General features: G+C 45.1%; 2 long non-coding RNA genes across 2 annotated transcripts; both read left to right on the top strand.

Annotated features, from left to right (window-relative positions):
- The first annotated feature begins 7,347 nt into the window (after positions 1-7,347).
- LOC132834025 (uncharacterized) lies at positions 7,348-15,883 on the top strand. Its single transcript, XR_009647144.1, has 2 exons — positions 7,348-7,647; positions 15,551-15,883. It is a non-coding gene; the product is annotated as an uncharacterized LOC132834025 (long non-coding RNA).
- LOC132834026 (uncharacterized) lies at positions 7,940-15,544 on the top strand. Its single transcript, XR_009647145.1, has 3 exons — positions 7,940-8,199; positions 12,328-12,637; positions 15,454-15,544. It is a non-coding gene; the product is annotated as an uncharacterized LOC132834026 (long non-coding RNA).
- Positions 15,884-16,638: the final 755 nt, after the last annotated feature.

Here is a 16,638-nt window from a genome sequence, read left to right as displayed (position 1 = left end):
TTTTACTACCTGGTCTAGTTATGAAAGGTAGGATTTGTCTGGAGAGCACGCAAACAATATCTTTCACTGTATCTCAGTACATCTGCAATAAGAGTTTCAATGTGAGTATATTTCAGTCAGATCTCTCAATGATATGAGAAATAGCTTGGAGCTCATACACAAGGTCAGCCACGGTTGTACTGAATGTCAGAGCAAGTTCAAAGACCTACCCATGTCCTACTTTAGCACGGGTTGTGAGAAGCTTCATATATCTGCACATGTTCTATTTGAAATGCTGAGATATAACATTTACCACAAAGTCTTCCAGCCCATGTGTGTGCAGCCAAAGTTTACCTAAAGTTAAATATTGTTATAACACGGGGTAAACCCCTCTGCAAATTTAAACCCAACAGCTCACTTCACCCCATAATCGGTTACATTTTGAGAAGCAAAGAACTTTCCTAGAGGTCACTATTTAAAGTACAAATTGACAATTTTTATTCTTTAAGTCCAAAAGAGAACATGAGACAACTATTTACAACATCTTTGTCTTAAACCTATCTTTTACTCCCACTCTACAATACTGGTCTGGTTAAAAAAATTAAGATTTACAAATAAAAAGTCATTTTCCTCTGTACATCTTTCTAAGTCGGTTTTCTTCAGTCTTGGCTGTACAAATTTCTTATGGATAGGCACCTTACAGACAGCTATTCGGCTAGCAGTCTATACTTGTTGGTGTTCTTAGCAGTTCTCTCTCTAACAGTTCAACCCCTAAACATCGGACCATTTCATTGGTTTGATGTCATCAAAACATTAAATTCAAATTAGGTTGGATTTTGGTCTCTGGGGCTTTACTTAAACAAATTCAAATTTAGCCAGTCTGTTTATGTACCATTGCAACACAGCACAGCTATTTGCGTCAACCAGAAGTACATTTTTAAATTGTTCAGCACACCCTGTGCTTTTGGTCCTTGCCAGCTTCCTCTCTCTCAAAAGGTACAGTTCACAACTACACCTTCGTACCAATATTCTGTGCCAACTTTTCAGAGGTACCTTCCAACTTGAATGGCCTTGAGTGCTATACTACTTTACCTAAAGACTCCAATGCCACGAGCACTGTGATATGTTCCGGGACTGAGGATCGCTGCATTAGCGCTTCTACCCAATTTGGTAATTACACATTTAAACTGCTACAGAGTTAAGATAACAGATTGAAATGCTTCATTTGTGTTCAAGGAGTCAATTCAGTTGGTTAAAGGAATATCATGGGGGTGGCTGGGAGCTGGATCCAGAAAATAGTCTACTGAGATTTCAGATGAAAAGTATGTGTCGCGGGAGAAGCACAGGAGGTCAGGCAGCATCTGAGGAGCAGGAGAATCAACATTTCGGACATTAGCCCTTCATTAGGAAAGTTGGGGGCAGGGAAGGGAGGCGGAGAGATAAATAGGAGTGGGAGGTTGGGGATGAGGTAGCTGGGAAAGCGATAGGTAGGGGGTGATGGTGGTAGGTCAGAGGAGACGATGGAGTGGATAGGTGGAAAGGAAGATGGACAGGTAGGACAGTTCAAGAGGGCAGGATGCTGAGTTGGATGGTTGGATCTGGGATGAGGTGGGGAGAGGGGAGATGAGGAAACTGGTGAGGTTGACGTTGATGCCATGTAGTTGTAGGTTCCCAAATCAGAGGATGAGCCATTCTTCCTCCAGGCATCGGGCAGCTTGAATTTGACGGTGCATGCCCTTGACGGAGTGGGAGGGGAGTTGAAGTGGTCGGCCACAGGGCGGTAAAGTTGTGTAGTGTGCGTATCCCAGAACGTTCCCTGAAACATTCCGTGAGTTGGCTTCCTGTCTCCTCAGTGGTCTCTGCAAAATGCCAATAAGAGTGAGGAGGAAAATATCTCTGGGGTTTGATTGTAGGTGGCACAAATGGCGGAAGATAATGTGCTGTATCTGGAGATTGGAAGGGTGAAAGGTGAGGGTTGAGGAGGGGTTGTCTAGAGGGTTGGGGTTAGAGGGGTGAGGTTCAAGGAGGGAGGTGCGGGAAGTAGAGGAGATACGCTGGACAGCATTGTTTATTACATGGAAGAGGGAATAACGGTGTTTGAAATACGAGACCATCTGTAGGTCTCCTCCTCATTGGGGAGACAGGATGCCAACTCGCTGAACATTTCAAGGAACATTTCTGGGACACGTTCCAAACAAACCCACCACCCTGTGGCCGACCACTTCAATTCCCCCAAGAACATGCAAGACCTGGGCCACCTCCACCAATCGGACAAATAACTGGCTTAACGGCAGGAAACAGTGATAGCCGAAGGGTGTATTTCTGATTGGAGGCCTGTCACCAGCAGTGTTCCACAGGGATCAATGCTGGGTCCTCTTTTGTTTTGTCCTTTATACAAATGACTTGGATCAGAATATAGAAGGCATGGTTAGTGAGTTTGTAGATGACACCAAAATTGATGGCGATGATAAACAATGAAGAAGGTTTTCTAAGATTACAAAGTGACTCAAGTGGGTCAATGGGCCGAAAAGTGGCAGATGGAGTTCAATCTAAACTTCAACAAGTATAGACTCAGACTCCTCAAACATTTCTCATATGTTAAACCTTTCATTACTGGGATCATTCTTGTGAACCTCCGCTTGACCCAATTCAAGAGCAAGTACATTCTTCCTGAAGTATGGGGCCCAACATTGCTTGCACTACTCTAAATGTGGTCTGACCAGAGCTTTATAAAGCCTTAGACGTACATCCTCGCTTTTATACTCTAGTCCCAACATTGCAGTTGCCTTTCTGACTGCCAACTCAACCTGCAGGTTCATTTTGGAAGAATCCTGGACTAGAACTCCCAAGTACAATTGCAATTCAGACTTCTGAATTTTCTCTCCATTTAGAAAACAGTTCATGCCTCCATTGTTCCTCCCAAAATGCATGACCTCACACTTTCCCACATTGTATATCATCTACCACTTCTTTGCACACTCTCCTAACGTATCTAAACCTTTCTGCAGCTTCTTCATCTCCTGTCCCTCTATCTATCTTTGTATAATCTGCAAACTTCTTTAACTCCTCAAAAATTCAAACAGATTTGCCAGGCATGACTTCCCCTTGATGAAACCACGCTGACTTTGCCCTATTTTACCATGCACTTCCAAGCATTCAGAAATCTCATCCTTCACAACAGACTCCAAAAATCTTACCAACAACCCGGGTCAAGTTAATCAGCCAACAATTTCTTGTCGTTTGTCTTACTCCCTTCTTAAAATGGGATTGGGTGGGGGTGGGGGGGAAATATTAGCAAAACAGAGGGCTGACATCAGCTACTCCCACATGCACATTTTCCATGCAACAGAGCTGTCCTCCCACTCATTCAGTTTACACAACTTCATTTTCCATTGGAATAGTTGTATTACCGGTATTTGCCCCAGCTTAAAATTCTATTTACTTTACTGTTAATGGTCTTTAAATAGCTAATAAAATTTTTTATTATATTTGAAAATTAGCTTACACAGAGAACCTTGAACAATAATTCTAGGACCCGTCCACCATTCCTGCACCCTGCTCAAAGTGCTGCTGACTACCTGTCTCAGGACACCACCTCTCTCGCCCCCTTGCTCCTCAAGATGCTACCAACTGCCTGTCTCAGGACCCTCCTCTCCTGTTGTATGCATTTGGAAGTTTTATAAAATTCTACCAAATTACTTTCAGTTATATGCGAGATCTAGCAAGGAGTGTGTATTCCTAGACTGGTTTACCTGGCCTGACCTCCTATGCCAAGTGTTTGCAGTTCATTTGAATGAAGTAAAACATCAGTTTCTAGCTGGTCCTGCTGTGCAGTTTCTATCATTCAGTTGTGGTGGTACAGTAACATTCAATGGTGTAATAGTTTATATTGTTGAAGAAGATATCAACATATCATAAAGGACTCTTGCCGAACAGGGGGAGTTGAAGCAGAAATAAGAGGCTGTGCATCCAGGAACATTTGCCAAGGTGCTGACACATCACACATGGGGATGCAGTTCAGTCATATGCCTAAGTGCTGTGAGAGCAACCTGTGCAACAAGGCCACACTCTTTCCAGGTAACAATGACAAACATATTTTCACAGTAATCAGTCACTACGTGTGAACCTTCATAGACAAGCAGCACTGTAGCTCAGTGGTTAGCATTGCTCCCTCACAGCACCAGGGACCGGAGTTTGATTCCAGCCTCAAAAGACCATCTGTGCATTGTTTGCATATTCTCCCAGTGTTGGTATAGGTGCGTGAGGACAGGGGGCGCATGCATGAGGGATGTTACACCAACCTGTCAACATTCTAACGAAAACAGCCTCAGGTCCCTCAGCCTTTCCTTGCAAGACTTTCCCTCCATACCAGGCAACACCTTAGTAAATCTCCCCTGAACCTTTTCCAAAGCTTCCACATTCTTTCCTATAATGCGGTGACCAGAACTGTATGCAATACTCCAAGTACAGCCACACCAGATTTTTGTACAGCTGCAGCATGATCTTGTGGTTCCGAAACTCAATACCTCTACTAATAAAAGCTAACACACCGCATGCCTTCTTAACAACCTTATCAACCTGGGTGGCAACTTTCAAGGATCTATGTACATGAACACTGAGATCTCTCTGCTCTTCTACACTGCCAAGAATCTTACCATTAACCCAGTACTCTGCATTCCTGTTACCCCTTCCCAAGTGAAGCACCTCACTTTTCCGCATTAAACTCTGTTTGCCACCTCTCACCCCAGCTCTGCAGATTACCCATGTCTCTCCATAACCTACAACATCCTTCATCACTATCCACAACTCTACCAACCTTGGTGGCATCTGCAAATTTACTAACCCATCCTTCTATGCCTTCATCCAGGTAATTTATAAAAATGATAAAAGTGGATCCAAAACAGATCCGTGCAGTACCCCACTAGTACTGAACTCCAGGATTAATATTTCCCATCAACCACCACCCTCTTTTCTTTCAGCTCACCAATTTCTGATTAAAACCACTAAATCACTCTAACTTGCAAGTCTCAAGTGCCCCAACTGAATCATCACATCTCATCATAATGTAAGCTGCCTTCTTCCTCATGGCAAGAGATTCAACATCTTTAGGAAACCACAGTTCCCTTGATTGACAACTTCCTCCATGGATGTAAGTTTGCTCGCTGAGCTGGAAGGTTTGTTTTCAGATGTTTTGTCACCATAATAGTTAATATAATTAGTGAGCCTCCGGTGAAGCAGTGGTTGAATGGCTAGCTCTTTATTTGTGTGTTTAGGTTTCTTTGGGCTGGTGATATAGTTTCCTATGGTGATGTCATTTCCTGGTCCTTTTCTCAGGGGGTGGTAAATGGGATCCAAGTCAATGTGTTTGTTGATAAAGTTCCATTTGGAATGCCATGCTTCTAGGAATTCTTGTGCGTCTCTCGGTTTGGCTTGTCCTAGGATGGATGTATTGTCCCAGTCGAAGTGCTGTCCTTCCTCATCTGTATGTAAAGATGTGAGAGTGGGTCATGTCTTTGTGGTTAGTTGAGGTTCATTCCTCCCTGCCTGAATGGTACATATTTATCAAGGACCTGCAGTAACTGGATTTCCTTCCCCATTCTGTGCATCCCAAATCTTGCCTAATTGCATCATAATTGCCTTTCTCCCAGCTATAACATTTACCCTGCAGTATATACCTATCCCTTTCTATTGCAAAGGTAAACATAACCGAATTGTGGTCACTATCACCAAAATGTTCACCTACCTTCAAATCTAAAACCTGGCTGGGTTCATTGCCCACTACCAAATCTAATGCGACCTGGCCCCTTGTTGGCCTGTTTACATACTGTGTCAGGAAACCCTCTGCACATATTGGACAAAAAAACTGACCCATCTAAAGTACTTGAACCATAGTATTCCTAGTCAATATTTGGAAAGTTAAAGACCCCATAACAACTACCCTGTCACTCTCGCTCCTATCGAGGATCATCTTTGCTCTCCTATCCCCTACATCTCTATTTCATGCCTATAGAAAGCTCCCAACAAGGTAACCTCTCTTTTCCTGTTTCTAATCTCAGCCCACACTACCTCAAATATCTTTGTACAACTGTAATACTGTCCTTGACTAACAGTGTCACACCTCCCCTCTTTTACCATTTTCTCTGTTCTTACTGAAACATCTAAATCCCAAACCCTGCAATAAACATTCCTGTCCCTACTCTACCCATGTTTCTGAAATGGCCACAACATACCTTGTCTATTTAGCCTATCCAGGCCCCTCATGATTCTATAAACTTCTATAAAGATTACCCCTCAGCCTTCGACACTCCAGGGAAAACAGCCCCAGCTTATTCAGCCTCTCTACAGTCAAACTCTCCAACCCTGGCAACACCCTTGTAAATCTTTTCTGAACCCTTTCATATACATATACACCAACAGAGGCACATCCCCATAAACACACACATATACTCAGATTATAGTCCCAGCACCTCCCATCTCACGTCACAGTAGTTATTCATCCGCTGCGACCCCAACTCTACTCATCCTTGTCTGTGTAACCTCACCCAGTCCCTACATCCCCTCCCCATCTCTGTAACCTCACCCAACTCCAACAGCCACCCACCACCGCCTACGGCCTCCTGTTCTTGACTCCACCAACACCCACACCCTTTTCCCCAACTCCCAGTTGGACCAAATCTTCATATGTCCAGGGCCTAGGATCCCAGTCAATGTGTCCCGTCTCAGACTCAGGCGCTACTTAAATGCACATCATCTCTGTACTGCGCTCTGTGTCTAACTCACTGTTTACGGTCGATGTTCTCCTTTAAAACTAAAACCTCCCACTGGGCCCAGTGGAGGGAGGTAGTGTAAGAAATGGGGAAGTGTGTTGTTTTTGCAGATATAGAAAAGCAAGAGTGGGTATGTGCAGAAAAGGGGTACAAGAAAAATATCAGCTAGGCAAGCATTAGGGAAATGTATCTTTATCTTTAATGTATAATTGTGGATAACTGAATACTAACTTTAGTGCAGAATTATTAAAGCAAATAATTTCTTTCATCATAATGTTTTAAATAATTTAGTCTCAACAAAATAGCTGAGATAGCTGAAATGCATAAACTAACAAGAAAAGATACATTGTCAAAACGTATGTTCAGGAATGGAATGTACCTATAAACAACAGAAGATGTTACAAGCAAAGTAAAAGAACATCAAGATACAAGTTTAGCCTTATGTCAGCACTTACAGAGGGAAAGGTTGATAACTTGGAGAAAAGGGGGAAATAAGGGCGGAGGTTAGGTAACGTAAGTGTCGGGAGAGGTGACCTCACGCAGCTCAAAAGTATAACTGTGCACTAGTTTGAATGTTCATTGCTCATTTGCTTCTGTATTTGATGCCCTTTCTTGCAAGACCGTAGAATAAATTGTCTTGTTTCCGGTTTTGGTGGTCTCGTCTAAATTTTATTGATTTTGTTTCTAACAGATTTGGGGGCTTGTTCCGGGATCCCAAGCTCCGGTCACTTGGCATTTTTGGGAAAACAGAGAAGGTGCACCTTGCTGATTTCGGCGGTGTCTAGTTTCCCTCCTTGCCGCGGCGGCTTGGGTGAGTGTGATCCGGACTGAGAGACCCTGGAAACAAGACGGGCAGACGCGACGGGTTCGGTCGGGTGACTCTTGTGTGCACAAGACCCAGGTAAGAGAGGTCTTAAAAGATTTATCCGGGCGACCGGGGTAGGCAGCGGTATTTGCTACCAGTCGGATAGATCCGGGGATCCAGGGGACCAGGGTAGGCAGCGGCAGTTACTGCTGCCAGTTGGATATATCCAGGGAATTGCTGCAGGACAGGGCACGCTGACACGCACCGGGAGGTTTGGTCGGGTAAGCAACCGGGATAGGCAACGGTAGTGGTTGCCAGGTATTGCCGCGGGAAAAGGCGCGCTGATTCGACCAGGTAACTCTTGTGAACAGACCAAGGTAAGAAAATTGACCTTTAAGTATTGCCTTGGTGGTCGGGGACATACAAGAAGTACAGGGAATTGGCAACATATAAAATAAAGTATTTAATTGGCTAGATTAATCTGACGAGTAAGGTGTCTACCTGATTCAACCACCCAGCCTTAGACCGGTTGTTAAGAGGGGAAATCCCCCATGCGAAGTACACTTTGTAACTAACTTATAGCCAGACATCCAGAAAAATATTCAAAAGCTAGAGGAGTCGTTGCGGGAAGCTCAAAGTGTTTGTGAGGTACAGTGTCTGTGTGTGTGAGTGTGTGAGAGAGAGAGAGACAGAGAGAGAGAGAGAGAGAGAGAAAAACGCTGTATAGCTAACAAAGTTTAACCTTTTGTGATTCGGTTTGAATGCACATTTGTTTGTTGGAGATTGAATGTTTGTGCTTTGTTCCCTGGATCTCGAGATCCGGGATTGTTTTGAATCTGATTTCTATTATGGAAATTTTAACATGATTTCTTTTAAGGTTAAGGATTTTACAGATTATGAAATTAAATGTTAACTCCTGCTCTTTTTACAGATCATGACTGCCTAACTATTAGTTTCTAACTAATCTCTTTTATCCTTACATAAAAGCAATTTATGGAGGACAGTTGAAGTTTTAACTTGAATAGACAAATCCTTTTAAGGCAGCTCTGGTTATTTCACGACCTAGAGCATTGTAATTGAGCAATGACTGGTCAGGACTAGTTTTGGATTGGAATCGAGGGACTGGAACCGGGTGATTGTGGTGGATTTCAGAGTTGGGAACTGTGTGCATTTTGTATTTTGAATAGTAAACACTGAGTAAATGAATTTATAATATATATTTACAAGTAAGATTCCTAAATGTATAGTTAGGAACGGACTTTAAAGAAAAGCAAGCATAAATTGATAAATTGTATTTGAGATTACAGGGAGCAAAAATTATTGCAATATTTCTTTTAAAAAAAATCAAGGTCTAAACAAAACATTGGGTGATGAGGAATGGCCATGAGGTGGCCCTAAAGCTGTTCAGTTGGTTAAAGTGGCTCTGGCAACGTAACATGAGAAGCAGAAACAGAAGGCAAAAATAATGACAAGCCACGGTTGATGAGATAATAAAGAAAAGGACAAAACTAAAAGGAGAAGGAAACCGAAATGGTGGCGGGCAGCATGTTGAAAATAAAGGGAGGAGAAGGGATCGGGGAGGAGATGGTAAGGGGTCTGGGAGACAGGAACAAGGGTCAAAGTGGAAGTCCCCACAGGCGGGATGTTATCACTGTGGAAAGACAGGGCACTTTAAGAGAGACTGTCCAGATCCAAAAAAGGAAGTAAAGGCAATGCTGTTTATGAACCTTGATGAAAAATAGGGGTGTCAGGAGTTCCTGCCCCCGGGGACCCACCAGGAACCCTTGATAAATTTAAAGGTGGGACCTTACAAAGAGGACGTAGTTTTCTTAGCCGATACAGGGACAGCAAGGTCATCCTTAAAGTTCAAGCCCAAGGGAGTGGGAACAAAAAAGTTAATTGGATTATGGCAACAGTTTTGTGATGAGAGGCACGAAGAATCAGTTTTGCGCTCATGACGAGATATTGCCACCAAATTGGGGATCGAATTAACTGCAAATGGTGCTATAGAATCTGTTGAGGTTCTTAAAAATGAATGTGCTCGAGCAAAACAATGACAGAAACAGAACGAGAAGTCGCAAGTGACTGGTAAACAAACAGAACTGCGCAATTACAGTTGTTAAAATGTTTTAGTCACTTGTTGCGTTTCCACCCTGAATTATATAATATATAATTAATAATTATAATAAATCAATTGTGTTAGCCTGAATCAATATTAATTGGCAGGATTCCTTCACACATTCTCAGTGACCTGTTATATTGATTCATGGTTAATTTAAAACATGAACTGCATTAATTCATTGTTAATTAAAGAATGGAAAGCTACATTACTGGCCAGAGTGTGTGCAGGCAGTGGCAGCAACAGCCTTATTGGTAGAGGAGAGTCAGAAACTTACTTTTGTGGGAGCCTCAATAGTCAGCACCCCACATCAGGTACAGACCATACTAAATCAGAAAGCAGGATGATGGCTCACAGACTCTAGGATCTTGAAATATGAGACAATCTTAATACAGCAGAATGACCTTGTGTTAGTCACAGACAGTTGCTTGAATCCAGCTGCATTTCTGTGGCGGGGAGAGGGGGTGGCCCCTGGCAATCCAGACCATGACTGCCTTGATATTACTGAATATCAGACTAAAGTGCGAATGAACTTAAGAAACGTACCCTTGCATGTGGGAGCTTGGTTGTTTATCGACGGGTCCTCCTGGATGATTGAGGGTGAAAGGCACAATGGATATGCTGTAATAGACGGGATAGAGGGAAGCATTATCGAGGCTGAAAGACTGCCTAACGGCTGGTCAGCCCAAACTTGTGAACTCTATGCCCTAGAAAGAGCTCTCAGAGCCTTAGAAAACAAAAAAAGGAACGGTATATACAGACTCCAAATATGCGTTTGGAGTGGTACATACCTTTGGAAAAATTTGGCAAGAAAGAGGACTGATAAATAGCAGAGGAAAAGAACTAGCTCATGACAAATTGATAAAAGAAGTGCCGGAATCAGGGGAGTCACTGGGGAGTGCAAGTTATGTGTGACATAATGTTAAGGAAGTACGGATGTAAAGGGATATACACCTTAGCCAAGCAGATATGCGCAGGATGCCCGACTTGCCAAAAGATTAATAAGAAAGTAACAAGGGGGGGGCCAAGAGGTGGAAGAAACCTTGAGGTAAGACCTTTTCAAAGAATATAGGTAGACTACACAGAATTACCCCCAGTAGGGAAACAAAAGTACTTATTAGTCCTAATGGATCACCATTAGGGTGGGTGGAGGCATTTCCAATGCCCTCAGCTACCTCGAATGGAGTAGTGAAAACTCTTTTAGAACATATAATTCCTCGATATGGAGTGGTGGAAAGTATAGATTCAGACCAAGGTAGCCATTTTACCTCTAAGATCCTACAAGAAGTAATGGCGGGATTAGAGATCTCTTGGGAATTTCACACTCCTTGACACCTGCCTTCCTCTGGACGGGTGGAACGAATGAATCAAACCTTAAAGAAGCAATTGTCTAAGCTAGTTCTAGAGACTCGATTACCATGGACAAAATGTTTACCTATCGCGTTGCTATGCATTGGGACTGCGCTAGACGGGATATAGGCCTCTCTCCTTATGAGATGATGTTTGGATTACCTTTCTTGGGTGGAAGAGGGGAATTACCAACTGTAGAGTTCAATGATAAGTTTTTAAAGAACTATATTGTGGCGCTTGGCTCTTCTTTGTCTGTCCTTTGGAAGAAGAGTCTGTTGACCCAGACACCCCTCACTTGAGTTCGACAACCAGGTGATTGGGTCCTGATCAAGACCTGGAAAGATACCAAACTGCACCCGAGCTGGGAGGGACCATTCCTAACCCTCCTGACTACTGAGACAGCTATCTGAACTGCTGAGAAAGGGTGGAGTCATCACACTCGCTTTAAAGGTCCTGTGAACACCCCATTGGCGGAGTGGCATACTCAGTCTACAGACAACCCTCTGAAAATTAAGATAAGAAAGAAGGAATGAACTGAGACAAAAGACTCTTTTAATGTTTGATGATATCTATTGTTATTAATTGTAAGGGCTGTGTGGACTCACCTCTCCCTGGTGCCTAAAAGATTAAGACAGATAGACAGGACGGTAGGCAGGGGTCAGAGATGGGCGGGTACTGGTATAGTACTACTAACGTTACAATACTAACTGTTCAAGGAGGCGGGAAAAATCACTTCACTACACTATGCCAAAATTATGCTGAGCAAGAGGGACTTGCCGACTGTTGGGTCTGTGCAGAGGTCCCACACCATGGCGAATTTGGGATCCCCACCTCGGTAATACTGCTCACCAAAAGAGAAATGTACAATGTACAACAATTTGACTCGGGCTCAAATGATACAAAGTGGAGATCTGACTGGGGTAAATATAACTTTGCGGGATGATTCCCTAGACCAGCCCCGAAAACCCAGGATGCTATCGAGAGCCTTAGGGTTTCCCCGCCGAAAGGAGCAGTAAATACCACCTGTTTCTGTAATCAGAATGACACCGCACCCTTCCAATTAGGAAAATCATCTTGTGTCCACACCAGCCAAGCCACTGCCACGTCCACTCCCCGACTATTAAACGGAACATATTGAGTATGCGGCCTGAAGGCCTATCCATTTATTCCCAGGGAAAAATACATTTGTGTGACTGAATGTATAGGAATGCATGCATGTTATGATGTTGATGAAACACTTCCTCAAAGTCAGAAAGTCTGGAGTGGCTGCTGTTACCTCGCTTATATAATTCCTCACCTCCGATTAGAAAAACATGAGCACAACCTGAGAAAGAAGAGAGAAATAAGATGCAAGACTCGAGAGGTCTCTGAAGGAGACCATCTGTTGTGGACACTACTCCCAAACTACGATGCTGCAAGGGCAGGGGTAGAAATACAGAAACTGGCGGCTGCTCTTGAGAAGTTAATTAATGATACCATCAACGCACTGGGAGAAACTCAGTCCCAAATATCGGCCGTAACCACCGAAATGATTGTAAAGCTGTTAGTCTTGTAGCAGAATCGAATGGCTGTGGACTATCTCTTGGCTGAAAAAGGGGGAAACCTATTCTCTGATTGGTGAGTAATGCTGCACTTTCATCCCAGACACCTCTTCCATCATGGAAGATAAAGCAGAAATAGGAAAGAAAAAGAGAAGCAATATAAGAGAAATTGGAGATGAACTCTGAAAAGATGAAGGATGGGGATGGGGCAACTGGGGACTGACTGGTTGGGGAAAATGGTTAGTTAATTTAGGCATTTATGTATAACTAATAATAGTAGGTCTATTGATAGGGTTTAATATGTTAAAGTGGATAATGACTAAGCTGGTAATGTCTTTGGGAGGACAACAATCAACAATGGTCATGACAATAGCACAAGTGCAAGAAAGAGAGAGTAGCACATTACTCCTAGAGTTTGAAAAAAGACAGACTTAGAAGAACAGAAATGGCAAGATTGTGAACCACTGCACCATAGGGTGAAAAGAGGGCAGAAAATAAAATTTCAAAAACAACAAATGGTAAAAAGAAATGGGGGAAGATGTTACAAGTAAAGTAAAAGAACATCAAGATACAAGTTTAACCTTATGTCGACACTTACAGAGGGAAAGGTTGCCAACTTGGAGAAAAGGGGGCAATAAGGGCGGAGCACAGCTGGGTAGTGGTAGAATACAATAAGAAAGATTGGGTAATGTAAAAGTCGAAAATGTGTTGCTGGAAAAGCGCAGGTCAGGCAGCATCCAAGGAGCAGGAGAATCGACGTTTCGGGCATGAGCCTTTCTTCAGGAATGAGGAAAGTGTGCCAAGCAGGCTAAGATAAAAGGTAGGGATGGGGGGACTTGGGGGAGGCGGGTTGGAAATGCAATAGTGGAAGGAGGTTAAGGTGAGGGTGATAGGCCGGAGTGGGGGTGGGGGCAGAGAGGTCAGGAAGATGATTGCAGGTTAGGAGGGTGGTGCTGAGTTCGAGGATTGGGACTGAGACAAGGTGGGGGGAGGGGAAATGAGGAAACTGGAGAAATCTAAGTTCATCCCTTGTGGTTGGAGGGTTCCTAGGCGGAAGATGAGGCGCTCTTCCTCCAGCCGTCATGTTGCTATGGTCTGGCGATGGAGGAGTCTAAGGACCTGCATGTCCTTGATGGGGTGGGAGGGGGAAGTTAAAGTGTTGAGACACGGGGTGGTTGGGTTGGTTGGTCCTGGTGTCCCAGAGGTGTTCTCTGAAGCGTTCCGCAAGTAGGCGGTCTGCCTCCCCAATATAGAGGAGGCTACACCGGGTGCACCGGATGCAGTAAATGATGTGTGTGGAGGTGCAGATGAATTTGTGGCGGATATGGAAGGGGCACTTGGGGCCTTGGAGAGAAGGGGCACAAGTTTTGCATTTCTTGCGGTTGCAGGGGAAGGTGCCAGGAGTGGAGGTTGGGTTGGTGGGGGGTGTGGGCCTGACGAGGGAGTCGCGCAGGGAGTGGTCTTTTCGGAACGATGATAGGGGAGGGGAGGGAAATTTATCCCTGGTGGTGGGGTCCATTTGGAGGTGGCGGAAATGACGATGGATGATACGATGTATATGGAGGTTGCTGAGGTGATAGGTGAGGACCAGTGGGGTTCTGTCCTGGTGGCGATTGGAGGGGCAGGGCTCAAGGACAGAGGAGCAGGAAGTGGAGGAGATACAGTGGAGAGCATCGCCGACCACGTCTGGGGGGAAATTGCGGTCTTTGAAGAAAGAAGCCATCTGGGTTGTTCGGTATTGGAACTGGTCCTCCTGGGAGCAGATGTGGTGGAGACGAAGGAATTGGGAATATGGGATGGCGTTTTTACAGGGGGCAGGGTGGGAGGAGGTGTAGTCCAGGTAGCTGTGGGAGTCAGTCGGTTTATATTAAATGTCCGTGTTGATTCGGTCGCCCGAGATAGAAATGGAGAGGTCTAGGAAGAGGAGGGAGGAGTCTGAGATAGTCCAGGTAAATTTGAGGTTGGGGTGGAAGGTGTTAGTAAAGTGGATGAACTGTTCAACCTCCTCGTGGGAGCACGAGGCAGCGCCGATAGTAATCAATGTAGCAGAGGAAAAGATGGGGGGTTGTGCCAGTGTAGCTGCGGAAGATGGACTGTTCCACATATCCTACGAAGAGGCAGGCATAGCTGGGGCCCATGCGGGTGTCCATGGCTACTCCTTTGGCTTGGAGGAAGTGGGAGGATTGGAAAGAGAAGTTGTTCAGAGTGAGAACCAGTCCAGTCAGTCGAAGGAGGGTGTCAGTGGATAGGTACCGGTTGGTGCGGCGGGAAAGGAAGAAGCGGAGGGCTTTGAGTCCTTCGTGATGGGGGATAGAGGTGTACAGGGACTGGATGTCCACGGTTAAGATAAGGCATTGGGGACCGGGGAAGCGAAAATCATGGAGGTGGTGGAGGGTGTGGGTGGTGTCCCGAACGTGGGTGGGGAGTTCTTGGACTAAGGGGGACAGGACCGTGTCGAGGTATGCAGAGTTGAGTTCGGTGGGGCAGGAGCAGGCTGAGACAATGGGTCGGCCGGGGCAGTCAGGTTTGTGGATTTTGGGCAGGAGGTAGAAACGGGCGGTGCGGGGTTGTGGGACCATGAGGTTGGAGGCGGTGGATGGGAGATCCCCTGAGGTGATGAGGTTATGGATGGTCTGGGAGATGATGGTTTGGTGGTGGGAGGCGGGGTCATGGTCAAGGGGGCAGCAGGAGGAGGTGTCCATGAGACACCTAATGTAAGAGTCGGGAGAGGTGACCTCACGCAGCTCAAAAGTATAACTGTGTACAAATTTGAATGTTCATTGCTCATTTGCTTCTGCATTTGATGCCTTTTCTTGCAACACTGTAGAATAAATTGCCTCGTTTCCAGTTTTGGCGGTCTCGTCTCAATTTTATTGATTTTGTTTCTATCAGTAGGAAGCGGGGCTCAGGCCGTTCAGCCCATCGAGGCAGTGCCCGCCCCGCCCCCCCGGATCACGTGCTGACCTGATGACCTTCCCTTTGTTCCCAGGCTCCGGGATTTCTCTCTCCATCCTGGCGGCTGTTGCCATGGTGACGTGGTTGTGAATGGGGGGGGACCAGACGCTAACACATCCCTCAATGGGGCAACAAGTTGTCACGTCCCCGGCTTTCTGCAAGATTCAGCCGCCGGCCCGACCGAAGTAAATAAACGAAATTAAAACAAACCAAGCCCGCGATTTGATGCCGCTCCGCGCTTTCCCTCACCTCCTGTTGTGTGTTTTCATCCCATCGGGACGGCTCCTGTCACTCGGAATTGTGTCACCCTCAGAATGAAAATGTATCACCGTGCTCTGTAATTAATAAATAAACCATTACAGGTTCACTTACAGTCTGGAGTTTCACTGAATAAATACGAGTTCTTTCCCCCCCCCGTTTCCCGACGCCGCAGGTGGCGGTTTGTAACGGTCACCGTCCACTGAAGGTCCCGCCCACTGCACGTGCGGTTATGGTCGATCGACCAATAGAAAGAGTGGGACCGTTGAGTGAAGGCAGGGTTAACTAATAGAGAGAGAGAGATCCTGTGACTGAAGGCGGGTTTGACCAATAGAACGAGGGTAGATGGTGACTGACGGCAAGTATGGCCATTGGTGAGAGCGAGACGGTACCTGAAGGCGGGACTGACCATGGGGGGGACGGAAAACGTTGACCGACGGATGAACTACCCAATAGTAATTGAAAGAGTCGAAGACTGATGGCAGGTCTGTCCAATAGAGAGAGGGAGGGCGGGGCCGTACTACATGAATGACATTGATGTGGAGTGATCAGCAGACTGCAGCATTATATCATTTTTCAGCACAATAGGGAAAGGCTCTGAGAAGGTGCAAGTTACTGCAGATGGAATCTGTACCCAAAGTAACAAATGCTGGAAACATTTGTTGTTTTTCAAAAAAACTCTTGAGACTTTGATTCACACTGTCTTAATTCCCCCCAGGAAGGAGTGTTTCCCATTGCAGGCAGAGCTGGTCAAACACACACACTCACTCACACACATAAACAGACAGAGACACAATGTCCCTCCGACTGTTGGCAGGGAAAAGGTTGAGCAGATTAACAACTGTGAAGGACAGTGATAGTGAA

Source organism: Hemiscyllium ocellatum, chromosome 38 (assembly GCF_020745735.1).
Source record: "Hemiscyllium ocellatum isolate sHemOce1 chromosome 38, sHemOce1.pat.X.cur, whole genome shotgun sequence".
NCBI lineage: Eukaryota > Metazoa > Chordata > Chondrichthyes > Orectolobiformes > Hemiscylliidae > Hemiscyllium > Hemiscyllium ocellatum.
Note: the sequence above shows the minus strand (reverse complement) of the source record. Positions and strands in the feature narration are given on the sequence as shown.